This window comes from Dendrobates tinctorius, unplaced genomic scaffold, assembly GCF_039654945.1.
Source record: "Dendrobates tinctorius isolate UK_male_01 unplaced genomic scaffold, ASM3965494v1 ptg000039l, whole genome shotgun sequence".
NCBI lineage: Eukaryota > Metazoa > Chordata > Amphibia > Anura > Dendrobatidae > Dendrobates > Dendrobates tinctorius.
In genome coordinates this window covers 66,855,210-66,874,121 of record NW_027361707.1, presented here as the reverse complement: position 1 = coordinate 66,874,121, position 18,912 = coordinate 66,855,210, and positions in this window count along the sequence as shown.

The following is an 18,912-nucleotide window of genomic DNA, read 5'->3' as shown; positions in this document are numbered from 1 at the left end:
AAAATTATGCAACTTTTCAAAAGTGTTTTATGCCTTTTTTCACCCCCAGTGTGGGGTCATGCCATTAAAAAGTGCACTAACAATAAAATAAACAACATAATTGGCTAAAAAATAAAAAAGATATTTGCTATAGTAAGAGGAAGCAGAAGGAAGAAGTTAAAGGGAGTCTGTCAGCGAGTTTTTGCTATGTACGAGTAGTCTGAGAGCGGCATGATGTAGGGGCAGAGTTTTCTCTGCTGTAGATGTAGCAAAACTCAAATGCTGAGCTGTGTATACCCCTACCCCTGATTGGCAGCTTCCTGTATCCGTTGTCAGCAAACTGCCAAACATGAACGAAATATGTAAAGCAAAAAAAAGAAAAAGTAAAAAAAGGAGAAAAAAGTGTAAGATGTGTAAAAATTGCAAGAAAGAGAATGTTACTAATATTAAAATCCAAAGAATCTATCCCAAGAAGAGAACTCTACTCGGAGCCACTGTAACGACACAGAGGAATGACTGTAATACGTCTGATATCCAGCAGAGGGAGACAAACACATGAGCGATAGAATCGATGAGAAGTAATAAAAAATATCTTTATGGAAAAAAATAATTGAAAAGTCTTATTATCCTGATAGTAGCATGTTCTTTGGTTTTAACCTCTCATATACTAGCAATGACAAAGTAACTTCAGAAAAAAATATATATAAACATAAACACATAGAATAGATATTTCATTTTTTCTTTTTATTTCTAAACACTGTTTTTCAGTGGTTCCTTTGTATCCCCGTTCATACTACACCCACACACACAAATGATACACCATTTGAAAGGTAAACTTGACCCATTCAGCAAGAAAATAGCCAAACAAACCACACATCCACGATTTGATCACAAAATACAGTTTAACATTAATTTTCTTAAACCTGCAGTAAGGAAAAATGACCTGCAGGTGGCACCACAGTACCCCAAAGCACACTACTAACACATTTGTAAACATGCACTGCTTTTTTGCTGATCACTTCACCCCCCACACACACACGATACACCGTTCGAAAGGTAAACTTGCCCCCTTCAGCAAGAAAACAGCCAAACAAACCACACATTCATGATTTTATCACTAAATACAGTTTAAACATTTTCATAAACCTGCAGAAAGACACAATGACCTGCAGGTGGTGTTAGGCATCGACTTCCGGGCGCTGCATAGCGGGAATCCCGAGCCTTGCCATCGGCCAGTCTCCCATTCCCTTCCGGCCGCAGTGGAGCCTGCTCAGCAGACTCCACGATCCCGGCGTTCTGCCCACACCAGCATTGTGGGTTCGGTTGCTGCTGCCACCTCTGGTCCAGTTATGGCAATGCAGCCTGGCCAGCAGCAAAAGACTCAAGAGTCTTAAGTCCTTCGGTCCACTGAGCATGCTCATGAGACGATCTTCCATTGGGGATTGGGAGTCACATGCTCATGTCCTCCAGTTTTGATTGGTCCGTCTGGAGGATCAGGAAGGTCCTGGAAGGGCACGGCTATAAAAGGTTCGCATGGCCGCCCCGCCATGTGCTATGATTGACTCTGAGGCTATAGTACTTAGTGTATGAATGATGATGGATGAATGAGCTTGGTGACTGACGCATCAATAGCTCGGACACTGCACAGCGCCGCAGTGTTATCCTCATCTACCTTCAGCGCCTAGGGCGTAGGTCAGTACTGGCCTCGACACTGCTACCGCAGGGTCCGCCACAGTAACGCTGTGCGCCGTGTGTGTGCTTTCAAGAACCGTTAGGCTGGTTAGTGGTGTCCGTCAGGGCGGACATCGCACCCGTCCTAAGCAGTGGTTCACACTACCGTGACCTGTAATGTAAACAGGTTGCGGTTGTTCGCCGGCTGGCACGTGCTACGTGAAGCAGCGGAGTTCGTGCCTGCTAGCACTGGGTCAGGGGTTACCTACCGGTGTCCGGCTTTTCTCCTACACGCCTTCCCCTCATTGTTTAGCAGCAGTTGGTCACCACTGCACGGTGGGCCTGGGCTGCGAACGCACCACTTATATTATTTCATCTTTATTTGGTGCTTTCCGCCAGCCCGTAACAGGTGGCACCTCAACCGGAAGACAGTTTTTGGCCTCTACTTATCAAAACAAATTATTGTATTACCAATCTATATAAATACCTGTCTGTTCATCGGCTCATGAAATACATTTACATTTGACCAGGTTTGCTTTTTCTGAAATTGCCTGTGCCCCAGACAACCAATGTGTGAAAATTTCTCACGGCCAAGCTAGTATATATATATTATTTTTTTTCTCTTTACGTGTTTTGTTTATGTATTGCACAGTTCCTGAGCTCTTTTAAAGCTGGGCTTCATTGATGTAAAGATATGGCCAGCACTGAGGTCTTTAGTAGCCTCTGCTTTCATGATGGCACCATCTGCACCGTGTTCTCATTTCTAACCTGTTAAATGCAGCAGCCATGTTTGACAGCAGCACCTAAGAGGTTATACTGTTGCTCCTAACATAACAGTTATTATTGGGTGCTGGCTATATAACACTGCATGTATGGAGAAGGCTTCACTTCTGGGACTGCTCGATATGGCAAGTGTTCTGTCTCCGACATTTAATTATCTGCTTGTTAACGTTTACAGTGTATTCTGGCTCCATCTAGTGAGCAGAGTCATAACCGCAGTGTTATTGTGTGTTTTACTTTCACTTTCTATTTCACTCCGTTTACAGTGCATTCTGGTAAGGTTACAATACACCCTGGTAGCCTTTTGCAAAGGATTATGGTTAGTTCAGCCCCCATTTTCCCTCCAGTCCACCATTTTCCTTCTGCCTGCATTCAGGAAGCATCTCATTTCTCTTCTCCCCTTGTGACAGCATCACTGGTATGTACTTATGATTCCTGCATTCAATTCCTGTCTCATATTAGTCTTCTTCGTTAGTTCTCCCTTGGCTAGCTATTAGTGCAAATGATGTATTACGTATATATGAATCCCTGATGAACCCAGTATTGATTGTATGCATATATGTTTGTTTGTAGTTTCACCGCGCCAATATACCATCACGTTCAATAAAGCACAGATTCAACCTACAGTCTCCTTATTGGACCCCGGTATAGCGGTTTAGCTGCCTGTATAAGATACATGAATTCTTCATTTAGTGAGGACAGAACAGCAAGTATATACCATTTTGATAGTGTCTACCTTTACAAGTGCAGTGTTGTGGTGATCACCATGCTTGTGCTGCACTTATATTGTGCACAATTAGGCAAGTGAGTATTTTGACCGTATTTTTTTCCAACTCCGCGCTGTATATCCTTGAATGCTTATTGGATGACGCAGATCAAGTGTTTGTGTAATGAGGGGGATGAGGCCTGATGATACAATGCCCAAGGTGTGCAGAATTATAAGGCTGGGGTCAGACATGTAAGAAACTTGCACGAGTCTCGCACCTTAATACCCGGCACTGCCGCCGACACTCGGACCAGATCGTTCAGCTGCATAGAAATATATGCAGCCGCACACTCCGGTCGCGAGTGCCGGCGACAGTGCCGGGTATTGAGGTGCGAGTTTCTCGCATGTCTTACTCCGGCCTTAGGCAGCTGGTTTACCTCAGGCAAAATGGTTCAAAAAAGAGATTTATCTGACTCTGAAAAGTAAAAAATTTTTTTAGAAGTCTTAGAGAGATGCAGCACTCTTGAAATTACTAGGATATTGGGGCAATCACAGAACCTTCAAAAAAGTATTTTTGCAAATCAACAGGGTGGCAAAAAAATGTGTTTAGACATAATCAATTATGAAGTAAGCAGGAGACCATTATCCTCCAGTGCTGTCATATTCCAGGACTGCAAGTACTGGAAGTACAAGGCCGAGGTAAAGAGGCTGAAACCTAAACACCACTGTACAAAACAGAAGGTGAAACATCCAAGACTGGGCCCAGAAATGTCTGAAGACAGATTTTTTTTTTTCAAAGTTTTGTGGACTGACCAGATATCTGGTCCCATGGCTGGATCAGTAATGGGCACAAATCTCCACTTGAACGTCAGCAAGGTTGAAGGTGGGGTACTGCAATGGCCTGGAATTATTAAAGGTGAGTTGGTTGGATCTTTTCGAGTTGAAGATGGACTCAAAATCAACTCCAAAACCTACTGCCATTTTGTAGAAAACACTTTTTTCAAGCAGTTGTACTGGAAAATGTCTTCATCTTTCAGGAAAACCATTATTTTTATTCAAAACACTGCTCCATCCCATGCATCAAAGTCTCCAATGCTTGGCTGCCAGTAAAGACCTTAAGAATAAGGACATGACTCCTTCCTCACCTGACCTGATTCTTATTGAGAACTTGTGGGCCCTTTATGAGAAATTAACGATAAAAAACCGTAAACCTCTGGGAGGCTGAGGATGGTGCTGCCCAAAAAAACCTGATCATCAACAGATTAAGGAACGGACAGGCTCCGTGGATGGAAAACTTATGACTGTTATTAAAAAGGGTAATCAAAAATACAAATTGCCTAATGCACACAGTGTTAGAGCTCCAAATTAAAGCGGTTACATGGCGTATCAGCGGGCTTATACACTTTGCCAAAAAATGTTAACTAAAAATCTCATGTTCCATTAAAAATTAGCTTCTGTTTTGTTCCACTTTTGGATGTCTTCCTTTTTTGTCTTTTTTATCTTTGCTTAGGCCTGTTTCACACATCCGTTTGTCACCATCAGTCAAAATCCACCGTTTTGGAAAAAAAACGGATCCGCCATTTTTCTTTGCGGATCCGTTTTTCTCCCCCATTGACTTTCATTATCGGTGGATTTTGACTGATGGCCGTCCGTAGCAACCGCATTTTTGCTGATCGGACAATATTTTGGCGTCCGCTGACCTGACTGGATGGATCCTGCAACGTTTTTTTTCTCTCTCCGGGATCTGCTATTTTCTGTTTTAACCCGCAATTATGTCTGCCTGCTGGATGAAAATCTCTCTCGCCTCCTTTCCTCACCCGATCTCCTCCCTCATGGTCTCTGATCGCGCAATCTCCTCCCTCATGGTCTCTGATCGCGCGATCTCCTCCCTCATGGTCTCTGATCGCGCGATCTCCTCCCTCATGGTCTCTGATCGCGCGATCTCCTCCCTCATGGTCTCTGATCGCGCGCTCACCCACATCCTGCGAGATGATCGCTCACCGCAGATGCTCTTCCGGATACCACTACATCTGGCGGTATTAATTTTTTATTTTTTTGCTTTTTTCCCAGGCGCGGTTCCTTTAAATTTTTGCCATCGGCGGATCCATACATCCGCCGGTCCGCTGACCCCCGTTTCTGTCAGTCCGCCTGCGGATCTGTTTTCCGCTATTTTGGCTTATTTAGACTGACAGAAAAAACTGATGTGTGAAACAGGCCTTATAAAGATGTTTTAGGCTGTGTGCACACGATGCAGATATACAGCGGATCCGCAGCGCATTTTACCGCGCAGAAACTTTGCATATCCGCATTGTGATGTACAGTGCCATGTAAGTCAATTGAAAATAAAAACCGCTGTGCAGACGCTGCGGATTTTTCTGCGGTACAAAATCTGCAGCATGTCACTTCTTTTGTGCGGTTTTCCATCTCCCCAGTCTTCAAATCCGCAGGGGGAAAACCGCAAGAAAACCGCATTAATAATGGAAGAAATCCACAGGAAAAATGCAGGTCATTTGACCTGCGGATTTCTTCAATTCTGCGCGGAAAAATCCGCAGGGCCAAAAAGTACGTGTGCACTCAGCCTTAGACCGATACATGAAATGCTCATTTTTACCACATATGAAAAAAAAAAAAAAAAAAGATTTCACTCCAGTACCTGCCTGGAATAAGGTTCCCAGAAGAGTTTTAAATTTGGCATTTTTTTTGGCAACTTTTTAAAGGATATACAACTTATGGTGCTGCAAAGTCACAAAAAATAGATTTAAAATAAAGAATATTTTTTTCATTTTGCGGCAAATTCATCGATCGCGTGAGCCGTTTTTGAAGAATTAAGCACAAAAAAGTAAACGAATGCGACGAGACAATACAAAAGTGACTTCAATAAATCATGAATAATGAAATGATGAACCTCTACGTGCATTTCACGGTGTGGGTACTTCTCTCTTTTTGTCAAGGTTGTGTGGCAAACTGCACATTTTGGAATTGCACCAATTTTTTTTGCTTATTTCTTATTGTTCCTTATAGTTTTTTTTAATATAGATTTAAATTTATTACATGGGATCCTTGCTTTCAGGATGTAAATAGCAGCATGTAGTGGGCTAGTATGGCTGGTACTGGTTCCAAGCACTTAGGAGGGGACTCTAGTTATAGGAATTTGATTATACTTGGCACTTAAAATGTTAAGCGTGAACCCTGTCTCTTTGCACTACTACACTGGCAGTGAAAAAGCTTTGTATGATGTGAATGTTTGGCATTTGGGTCCCATCCCTACAATGGAGCTTCCAACACAGATTCAAATGGATCTTTAACCCCTTTACCCACTGAGCCTGTTTTCACATGCATGAGTGTCACTTCAAGGCCTTAACTCTGGAACACTTGAAAGGATCCCACTAATGCTGAGATTTTTCTATACGATAGAAAATACCCAAAATTGACAACATTCTAAAAACTGCACCCCTCAGGGTGCTCAAAACCACATTTGAGAAGTTTGTTAACACTTCAAGTGCTAACTGGAATTATTGAAACGTCGAAGAAAAAAAATGAACATTTTCCTTTTTTTTTTTTTTCACAAAACTTTTTACTTTAGACCCAATTTTTTTATTTTTGGCAAGAGTAACAGGAGAAAATGGACCCCAAAAATGTGCAATTTCTCCCGAGTACACTGATACCCCCATATGCGGGGGAAACGGATAGTGTTGATAGGCTGCGTTAACGCTACTCCCTAACGCGATCGCGTTAGCGCAGATGCTTCATCTGCGCTAGCAGTGATGGATCCTCGGATGCTGCCGACCGCGTCCGAGCGTCCGTCACAGAATGGCGGCACATCGCTAGCGCAGGCCGATTATGACGTGTTAGCGATGCGCTCGTCTATAGCAGTGTATGGGTGCGCTAATGCATCCATTACATAGCGTTAACACTGCTATGTAACGGATGTGTTAAACGCACCCCCTAACGCAATATGAACCCAGCCTTATTCTTTAGGTCAGTATTATTACAGCGATTCCACAATTGTATATTTTTTTTTTTTTAGTTTCAGCGCTTTTACACAAAAACTATTTTATAGAAATAATTATTTTAGCAGTTCTTTATTCTGAGAGCTATAGCTTTTTTTTTTTTTTTTTTTTTCCCGCTGATGGAGGTGTACGGTGGCTTGTTTTTTGCCTAATTTTTGGGACAGTTTTATAGGTTGGGTCGTTCCAGGCACGTCAATACCAAATGTGTACTGTAGTTTTTCATCAAAATATTTATTGGTACAACATATTTTTATATTGTGATTTTTTTTTTTTTTTAAATGTTTTTACAAATAATCTTTTTAACCTTTTTACTTAGTCCCACGATGTGACCTTCACAGCTCTGATCGCATAATAAAGAATAGCAATGCAATAGCATTTCTATGCTTCATTATCTATCAGTGCTACAGAGACAAGTTACCTAAGCTGGAGTCACACATAGCGACTTCCCAGCGATCCCGACAGCGATATCAACGTGTCAGGATCGCTGGTAAGTCGCTATGTGATCGCTGGTGAGCTGTCAGACAGCTTCACCAGCGATCAGCACAGCGATGCCGAGCGCCCGGCATTGCTGTGTTCGTTAGCGCTGATGCCATATCCCTGTAAAAAAATAGAATCAAAATAAAAAATATTGTTATTCTCACCTTCCAACGTCCCGCGCAGCCATCCTGCCTCTCGCCACGCTCCGGTCCCAGTAATCCTTTGTGAGAATGACCACGAGAATGTCACGGTCTCGTGGCAGCGCGACGTCTCGCGGTCATTCGTGCAAAGGATCACTGGGACCGGGAGCGTGGCGAGAGGCGGGATGGCTGCGCGGGACGTTGGAAGGTGAGAATAATAATTTTTTTTTTTTTTTTTACAGCTGATCGCTGGTCTCCCGCCTGTCACACGCAGCGATGCGTGTTGGCCAGCGGGAGACCAGCGATGAAAAATATGTCCAGAGGTTTCTTGCAGCGATCAGCGATACCGGCTGGGGGTCGCTGATCGCTGTCACACACAGCGATCTCGCTGGTGAGATCGCTGTTGTGTCACAAAAGTTGTGACTCAGCAGCGATCTCGCTAGCGAGATTGCTATGTGTGACTCCCGCTTTACAGTGAGGGAAATAAGTATTTGATCCCCTGCTCATTTTGTAAGATTAGCCACTGACAAAGACATGAACAGTCTATAATTTTAAGGGTAGGTTAACTTTAACATTGAGAGATAGAATATCAAAAATAAAATCCAAAAAATCACATTGTATAACTTACATAAATTTATTTGCATTTTGCAGTGAGAAATAAGTATTTGCTTCCTCTGGCAAACAAGACTTAATACTTGGTGGGATAACAATTGTTGGCAAGCACAGCAGTCAGACTTTTTTGCAGTTGATGATGAGGTTTGTGTACATGTCAGGAGGAATTTTGGTCCACCCCTCTTTGCAGATCATCTCTAAATCATTACGATTTTAAGGCTGTCGCTTGGCAACTCAGAGCTTCAACTCCGTCTATAAGTTTTCTATGGGATTAAGGTCTGGAGTCTGGCTAGGCCACTCCATGACCTCAATGTGCTTTTTGAGCCACTCCTTTGTTGCCGTGGCTGCATGTTTTGGGTCATTGTCTTGCTGGGAGACCCAGCCATGACCCATTTTTAATATCCTGTCGGAGGGAAGGATGCTGTCACTCAGGATTAGAGATGAGCGAATATTTCAATGTTCGGTTCGGCTCTCAATCGCCGAATTTGCAATATTCGCCGATTTAATCGTTGATTAAATTGCCGAATATAGTCGAACATACACTGCACAAAAAAAACATTTTTTCCCAAGCTGTGAGACACTGTGAGAAACACCGGAGTAGCACTTCTGATCGGCGATGAAATCAGCCAGCCAGTCAGAGATCCACAGTTCCCACGTTGGCAGAAGACAGCGTGAGTGTTCAGCTTTGATCGGAGGCAAAAGTTCACCTCCAGCCACTGGTGTCAGCTGTTGGGACTACAGCTCTCATCAGCTGACACTTGCTGCAGCTAATAGTGAGAGCAGAAGCGGTGGATGGGAGTATTCATAAGCTGCTCCTGCGCTGTAAATAGATAAAAAATAAACCTGCGTGGGTTCCCCAGTACTTTTGATAACCAGCCTGGCAAAAGCCACGGCTGGGGGCTGCAACCGTCAGCTTCAGCAAGGTTGGTTATCAAGAATACATCGGTCCCCATGCCGTATTATTTAAAATTATTTAAATAATTTAAAAAAAAAAAGAGAAAAATGTTTGTTACCGATCACGAATCTGAATGTACCATATTCGTGCCAAATTTATGTTTGGTGATCGTTTTCCAAACATACTTGCTCATCTCTACTCAGGATTTTACGGTTCATGGCTCTATCCATTCTTCGATAGATGTGGTGAAGTAGTCCTGTGCCCTTAGCAGAGAAGCACCCCCTAATGCTTCTACCTCCATGCTTGACAGTGGGGATGGTGTTCTTTGGGTCATAGGCAGCATGTCTCTTGCTCCAAACACGGCGAGTTGAGTTAATGCCAAAGAGCTTAATTTTTGTCTCATCTGACCACAGCTCCTCCCAATCACTCACAGAATCACCCAGGTGTTCATTTGCAAACTTCAGACGGATCTGCACATGAGCCTTCTTCAGCAGAGGGACCTAGTGGGCACTGCAGGATTTTAAATCTTTATGGCGTAATGTGTTACCGATGGTTTTCTTGGTGACTGTGGTCCCAGTTGCCTTGAGATGATTAACAAGTTCCCTCTGTGTACTTTTAAGCTGATTTCTCACCTTCCTCATGATCTAGGATACCCCAAGAGGTGAGACTTTGCATGGTGTCCCAGATCGATATGGGTTGACAGTCATTTTGTATTTCTTCCATTTTCTTACTATTGCACTGACAGTTGTCTCCTTCTCACCCAACGTCTTACTTATGGTTTGGTAGCCCATTCCAACTTTTGCAGGTCTAGGACCTTGTCCTAGACATCCTTAGAAAGCTCTTTGATCTTGTCCATGTTGTAGAGGTTAGAGTCTGGCTGATTGAATCTGTGGACAGGAGTCTTTTATAAAGGTGACTGTGTAAGATAGCTGTCTTTAATGCAGGTAACGAGTTGATTAGGAGCGTCTAACTGGTCTGTAGGAGCCAGAACTCTTAATGGTTGGTAGGGGATCAATTTATATAAATTTATACAATGTGATTTTCTGGATTTTATTTTTGTTATTCTATCTCTCAATGTTAAATTTAACCTACCCTTAAAATTATAGACTGTTAATGTCTTTGTCAGTGGGCAAACTTACAAAATCAGCAAGGGATCAAATACTTTTTTCCCCACTGTAGATCATGCATTGTGCATATTTTAATTAATATACTAGCCATGGTGATCCAGATGTCGTCATAACTACATCGAAGCACCATGCAACAACCTGGCCTTTGCGCTGGCTGCGCAGGGGTGCTGATCGGAGAGCAGAGGAGCTCCCTCTCTATGCTTGCCTTCTAAATATTGTGATCGACATAGATCACTACATTAAGGTGGTTACGCTGCCGGGAGCGGTGTTGGCATTGTTCTTGGTACTAAGTGTCGGGTGTCAGTTGTCATGTCAACTTAACACCCGGCGGTGATAGCTCCTAAAATTGTGGATGACTTGCTTTCACGACCTTACAACACACAGTGGCCTCTGAAGCCTGGGCATTGATGACAGTTATGGCCTATAATGAAGAAGTCAGAGATGAGGTGCGTGATGAACGAAAGAGGACTGGATGGCCGGACAGGTAAGTGAAGAGAGTCTTTAATTTTTTTTTTTTTTTTATAAGCGTTTGCCAACGCTATACTTGTTCCAACTTAAAAATATAGATTTGGCATAAATCTACAGGACTTATAAGGTTTGTAACCGAGGGGCTGCCTGTATTGAGTTTCAAATAAAAAAATAAAAATTCTCATAATGAAGGAAATTTGCAACTAGTCAAGACTTAAAGTACCTCCCCAAAATGGGTCATAGTTGGGCAACATAACGTCTTTCCTCTTAAAAGGAAAGTATTATTAGAAAATTACTTGGTTAAGTCAGGAATTTGTGATACTTTTGTGTTCATTTATGGCAAACGTATATATAGATACATACAGGTGCTTCTCACTAAATTAGAATATCAGCAAAAAGTTAATTTATTTCAGTTCTTCAATACAAATAGTGAAACTCGCATATTATATAGTTATCACGAACAGAATGATCTATTTCAGGTGATTATGGCTTACAGCCAATGACAACCCAAAAGTCATTATCTCAGTAAATTAGAATACTTTATAACACCAGCTTGAAAAATATTAAATTTTGAAATGTTGGCCTACTGTAATGGCTTACACGGGAAAACATGCTATAAAAAGCCGAAACGAATACACGTGCGCATATGCGTATTATCTTTCAATTTCATCACTGGCCGCTGAGCGTATTTTAGGCTTATTGTTCCTGTTTTGTCCAGAAAGGGAAAATTGCAGCTGGTTAGGACGCTCAGACCAAGACAGACACTTGTTTTAGATAAAAAGGAAACGTCTTTACTTGGTCATTGACTCCTAACAAAGCTTTTTGGCGATAAATCTTCCTTCATCAGGCAATTTACAGCCAAAAAGCTTTGTGAGGAGTCAATGACCAAGTAAAGACATTTCCTTTTTATCTAAAACAAGTGTCTGTCTTGGTCTGAGCGCCCTAACCAGCTGTAATTTTCCCTTCCTTGAATTTACACCCTTCTGGGTGAACGGCTTGGTGCAGCACAGACCTGTCAGTCCGTCGATCATCCTACAGTACCTGAAGGTCTGAGGACCTGCGGTGACCTCAACATCCCGTGACAATCCATGTGGCCGACCAGCCTCCGAAGGGGGGACGGCGAATGGTGCACGTTAAGCACAGCAGGTTCGGCAAACGTGGTGATACCGGTAGCACAACTATGGCAGGATAGTGTATTTTGTTTTTAACCTCCTCCATTTCACCACCGGGTATTACAGCGGGAGTGCCCCCTCCTCTTGTTTATTTTGTTTCTTCTGTTTTGTCCAGAAGACTTTTCAGTAGTTTCATTATCATCAGAGACAGGATTGCAATGACAGGTAAGACCTCTATACACAGCTAATAACACAGGATCTACCAATCACAGTAGGTGATGTCACATCTGACGCTGCCCCTCCTCCCTTAACAATGATCTTTGCCCTCGCTCATTAGATGCTTCAGTACAACACATTGAATCAGTCGGTCTATTGCTGCCACTGTACAAGTGAATTTCCTAAATGAGGAAGTATAAACCTTGAATAGCCCCAGTGAGAAGTCTGAAGATTTCTCATTTTTATTACAGGTTGTGATGGGAAATATAAAAAAAAAAAATGCCAATTTTAATAAAAATACATTTCATAAAAAAGACTGATTTAACAATAGATTTTCTGATGTCACATTCCCTTAAATTGATTGGTCCTATATGGCTCATTCTCACATTCCTGCACTAATGGCAACAAAAATAATGCAATTGATGCCTTTGTGCTTGAACATTTCCAGGGTCACGAGGGGCAGCGAAAATGGTGTGAGCGCCCAGACTGTGTTATCTCAGATTGGAGCCGTCAGTACTGTGTACTATAGACCTGCGAGTTTTTAATATCTCTACCTACACCTGAAAGGCTCTCTCCGCAGGTCTCCTTTGTTTGTAGCCTGGAGGTTATTTCAGGATTATAGCTGCTGCTTCCTTGTTTGCTCAGAAATTGTATTTTATTCTGTTATAATATTGTGGCAAAGAATTAAGAAAACTCACGTTGGTGCACACTCCCAAAAGTGATCATAGGGTTCCATTAGGAACATCCCTTTGGAGACACTTTTTTTGTGTGCGGCATAACGTAGTGGAATAGTGCATGCTTTTCTATATAGACACATACTTGCATAATGTATACCGCCAATTATCCTTTTTTTTTTTTTTTCCCCCAATTTTTTTTGTTCACTTTAAAAGTCTTCCTTGGTGCTGTGCAGAGATTCTAAAGCAAATTAACCTTCGTTGGTTATTATAATAAGTATTAAAGACATCAAGAGTGCACTTAAATATTTAGCCACACCAAGGGTGCACCGACTCTCTTTTAAAGGGTCATCAAATCAATTACACTGTTGGATAAAGTAGTGAAGAACTACTCTTCTTCGTGGCTGCATCGGAAATGGATCTTTCATCACTGAAAAAAAATCAACTTTCCCTATTCCACTAATGCCCCAAGGGCGGGCCAGTGTGCCAAAACAACAGGACAATTACTGGTTTGTGCATTGATCCTCTTCTCCTTACCTAGCTCCACTTACATGTCCTTGATTGTCTGTTCAGTGCAACAGAATATAGACTTAGCATTGATGAACTGTTGCCCAAAATTTTTACAACTTTTCAAAGGGAATCTCTAGTGTTCTGGTGTAAATGCTTTGATGGATCAGAGCCCATATTTAATATGGCGGCTAAGTTTGTTGACTCTGTATTTACTGTATATACTAGTGTATAAGCTGAGTTTTTCAGCATATTTTTTGTGCTGAAAATGCACCCCCCCCCCCCCCCCGGCTTATACACGAGTCATTGTGACAAGACGGTGGGGGAGTGGCAGGTCACAGGAGGCAGGATCCAGCAGCTATAACTGTGCCCACTGCTAAAGAGAAATTAATATTTATTTCTCTTATAGCGCGCACAGTTACAGCCAGGGGCGCACCTACCATGAGAGAAGTTGAGCACTTCAAAAACACAAAATGTACAATAATAATATTTTATTAAGAACTAGCTGAAGAGCCCGGCGCTGCCCGGGCATAGTAACTAACTGTGGTTAGTTATAGCAAATTATAATTATCCTCCATCCCATAGTCCCGTGCCCATATACCCATCATACATATCCACGATCCCATAGGCCCGTGCCCATATACAGTGGGGCAAAAAAGTATTTAGTCAGTCAGCAATAGTGCAAGTTCCACGACTTAAAAAGATGAGAGGCGTCTGTAATTTACATCATAGGTAGACCTCAACTATAGGAGACAAACTGAGAAAAAAAAATCCAGAAAATCACATTGTCTGTTTTTTTTTTTCCTTTTATTTGCATATTATGGTGGAAAATAAGTATTTGGTCAGAAACAAAATTTCATCTCAATACTTTGTGATATATCCTTTGTTGGCAATGACAGAGGTCAAACGTTTTCTGTAAGTCTTCACAAGGTTGCCACACACTGTTGTTGGTATGTTGGCCCATTCCTCCATGCAGATCTCCTCTAGAGCAGTGATGTTTTTGGCTTTTCACTTGGCAACACGGACTTTCAACTCCCTCCAAAGGTTTTCTATAGGGTTGAGATCTGGAGACTGGCTAGGCCACTCCAGGACCTTGAAATGCTTCTTACGAAGCCACTCCTTCGTTGCCCTGGTGGTTTGCTTTGGATCATTGTCATGTTGAAAGACCCAGCCACGTTTCATCATCAATGCCCTTGCTGATGGAAGGAGGTTTGCACTCAAAATCTCACGATACATGGCCCCATTCATTCTTTCATGTACCCGGATCAGTGGTCCTGGCCCCTTTGCAGAGAAACAGCCCCAAAGCATGATGTTTCCACCACCATGCTTTACAGTAGGTATGGTGTTTGATGGATGCAACTCAGTATTCTTTTTCCTCCAAACACGACAAGTTGTGTTTCTACCAAACAGTTCCAGTTTGGTTTCATCAGACCATAGGACATTCTCCCAAAACTCCTCTGGATCATCCAAATGCTCTCTAGCAAACTTCAGACGGGCCCGGACATGTACAGGCTTAAGCAGTGGGACACGTCTGGCACTGCAGGATCTGAGTCCATGGTGGCGTAGTGTGTTACTTATGGTAGGCCTTACATTGGTCCCAGCTCTCTGCAGTTCATTCACTAGGTCCCCCCGCGTGGTTCTGGGATTTTTGCTCACCGTTCTTGTGATCATTCTGACCCCACGGGGTGGGATTTTGCGTGGAGCACCAGATCGAGGGAGATTATCAGTGGTCTTGTATGTCTTCCATTTTCTAATTATTGCTCCCACAGTTGATTTCTTCACTCCAAGCTGGTTGGCTATTGCAGATTCAGTCTTCCCAGCCTGGTGCAGGGCTACAATTTTGTTTCTGGTGTCCTTTGACAGCTCTTTGGTCTTCACCATAGTGGAGTTTGGAGTCAGACTGTTTGAGGGTGTGCACAGGTGTCTTTTTAAACTGATAACAAGTTTAAACAGGTGCCATTACTACAGGTAATGAGTGGAGGAAAGAGGAGACTCTTAAAGAAGAAGTTACAGGTCTGTGAGAGCCAGAAATCTTGATTGCTTGTTTCTGACCAAATACTTATTTTCCACCATAATATGCAAATAAAATGAAAAAAAAACAGACAATGTGATTTTCTGGATTTTTTTTTCTCAGTTTGTCTCCCATAGTTGAGGTCTACCTATGATGTAAATTACAGACGCCTCTCATCTTTTTAAGTGGTGGAACTTGCACTATTGCTGACTGACTAAATACTTTTTTGCCCCACTGTACCCATCATACATATCTTCCATCCCATAGTCGAGTGCCCATATACCCATCATACATATTCGCCATCCGATAGTCGAGTGCCCATATATCCGCCATCCCATAGTCCCGTGCCCATATACCCGTCATACATATCCTCCATCCCATAGTCCAGTGCCCATATACCCATCACACATCCTCCATCCCATAGTCAACCATTATGACGACATAATGAGCGGCGGGGCTTGCAACCTATGATGACATCAGCGTCGCCATGGCAACCATTATGACCTCATAATGAGGGGCGGGGCTTGACACACACACACACTTTTCCCCATTATGTAGATAGGGGCTAAATTGGTTAATTAGAATCATAGAATCGTAGAGTTGGAAGGGACCTCCTGGGCCATCTGGTCCAACCCCCTGCTCAAAGCAGGATTCGCTAAATCATCCCAGTCAGATGTCTGTCCAGCCTCTGTTTGAAGACATCCATTGAAGGAGAACTCACCACTTCTCGTGGCAGCTTGTTCCACTCATTGATCACTCTAACTGTCAAAAAGTTTTTTCTAATATCTAATCTGTGTCTTCTCCCATTCAGTTTCATCCCATTGCTTCTAGTCTTTCCTTGTGCAAATGAGAATAAAGATGATCCTTCTACAATGTGACAGCCCTTTAGACATTTGTAGACAGCTATTAAGTCTCCTCTCAGTCTTCTCTTTTGCAAACTAAACAATCCCAAATCCTGCAACCTTTCCTCATAAGACAGGGTTTGCAGACCGGTCACCATTCTGGTTGCTCTTTTCTGAACTTGCTGCAGTTTGTTGATGTCTTTTTTAAAATGTGGTGCCCAAAACTGGACACAATATTCCAGATGAGGTCTGACCAAAGAGGAGTAGAGAGAAATAATGACTTCACGTGATCTAGACTGTATGCTTCTGTTAATACATCCTAGAATTGCATTTGCTTTTTTTGCTGCTGCATCACACTGTTGACTCATATTCAGTTTGTGATCTATTAGTATACTCAAGTCTTTTTCACATGTGCTGTTGCTTAGGCCTATTCCTCCCATTCTGTATATGCTTTTTTCATTTTTATTGCCCAGATGTAGTACTTTGCATTTTTCCCTGTTAAAAACCATTCTGTTAGTTGCTGCCCACTGCTCCAGTTTATTTATATCTTTTTGAATCCTCTCTCTCTCTTCTCTAGTATTAGCTATCCCTCCTAGCTTTGTGTCATCAGCAAATTTAATCAGTTTACCCTCAATTCCTTCATCTAAATCGTTGATAAAGATGTTGAACAATACAGGGCCCAGGACAGAGCCCTGTGGTACCCCACTTGAGACATTCTTCCAGCTGGATGTGCAGCCATTTACGACCACTCTTTGGGTCCGATCACTAAGCCAGTTATGAATCCACCTAACAGTTGCCTTGTCCATTCCATACTTAGTCATTTTTTCAATAAGGATTGTATGAGATACTTTGTCAAATGCTTTGCTGAAGTCAAGATATACTATATCTACAGCATTTCCTTGATCCACCCAATCAGTGATTCCGTCATAGAAGGAAATTAAGTTAGTCTGACATGACTTATTAGTTACAAACCCATGCTGACTCTGTTTAATCACTTCATTCTTATCCAGGTACTGACATACATGTTGTTTAATAATTTGTTCAAAGATCTTTCCTGGTATAGAAGTCAGACTCACCGGCCTATAGTTGCCTGGGTCCACCTTCTTCCCCTTTTTGAAGATAGGAACAACATTTGCTCTTCTCCAGTCTTCTGGGACTTCTCCTGTTCTCCAAGAATTTTCAAATATTATGGAGAGGGGTTCAAAAATTTCTTCTGCTATCTCCTTCAGTACTCTGGGGTGTAATTCATCTGGACCTGGAGACTTGAATTCATTTAGGTTAGCTAAGTGTTTCCTCGCTATCTTTCTGTTTATAGATATCCTGGATTCTTCTATTCCCTTAATAGGACAGAGAAGAACAGTTGATGTCACATTTCCTTTGAGAGAAAACAGATGCAAAATAGGAATTTAAAAGTTCGGCCTTCTCAACATCCTGTCTTACCATTTCATCATTTTCATCCTGTAAAAATCCTATAGCATCTTTGACTTTTCTTTTACTTTTGACATATCCCCAAAATCCTTTATTATTGCTTTTGACATCTCTTGCAAGCCTTAAATTCATTGTCAGCTTTAGCTAATCTGATTTGTGCCCTGCAGGTTCTGCAGACAGCATTATATTCTTCTTTAGATATGCCTCCCTCTTTCCATTTTATAAACATTTTTTTCTTCCTTTTTAGCATGTGCTTAAGTTCTGTGTTCATCCATCCTGACTTTCTTAAATGCTTCCTATTCTTCCCTCTTTTCGGAATTGTTAACAATTGTGCTTTGAGAATTTCATTTTTCAAGATTTCCCATCCTTCCTGGACATTTTTGTCTTTAAGGATATCCAGCCATTGGATCCCTCCAATTCTCTTTCTGAATCCCTTTAAAATCTGCCTTTCTGAAATCTAACCTTGACGTCTGAGTCTTCACAGGTCTTCCTCCTCTAGTTATCCAAAATTCTAAAATAGCATGGTCGCTACCTCCTAGGGTCCCAGCCACTTTTACCTCCTCAACTATTTCCTCCCTGTTTATAAGGATTAGATCCAAGGTAGCAGTTCCCCTTGTTTTCTCCCCTACCTTTTGGAAGATAAAGTTGTCAGCAAGAGAGGATAAGAATTTCCTTGACCTGTTAGTTTTGCCTGAGAGAGATTCCCAACAAATGTCTGGATAGTTGAAATCTCCCATGACAACTATGTCATATTTTTGGGAGAACTTGGCCATTTGATGCATAAAGAGTTCATCCATATCTTCAGCTTGCACAGGTGGCCTGTAGTAAATGCCTACAATGGTGTCCTTTCCATTGTTCTGTCCTTGTATTCTTACCCAAACAGTTTCCACAGAACTCCCAGTGTCTGAAGCTTCAATCTCTGTGCAGATATACGCGTTTCTAACATACAATGCGACACCTCCTCCTCGTTTATCAAGTCTGTTTCTTGCAAATAAGTTGTATCCTTCTAGTCTTGTATTCCAATCATGTGTATCGTCCCACCAAGTTTCAGTGATTCCAATGAGATCATAATTGGAACGCGTGGGGTTAATAATTCACCTCACAACATAGCTTAGGACACTCTCGGGGTCCAGATGTGTGACTGTGCCAAATTTTGTGGCTGTAGCTGCGACGGTGCGGATGCCAATCCTGGACAGACATACATACATACACACACTTGAGCTTTATATATTAGATAAGCAAAATGACACACAAGCT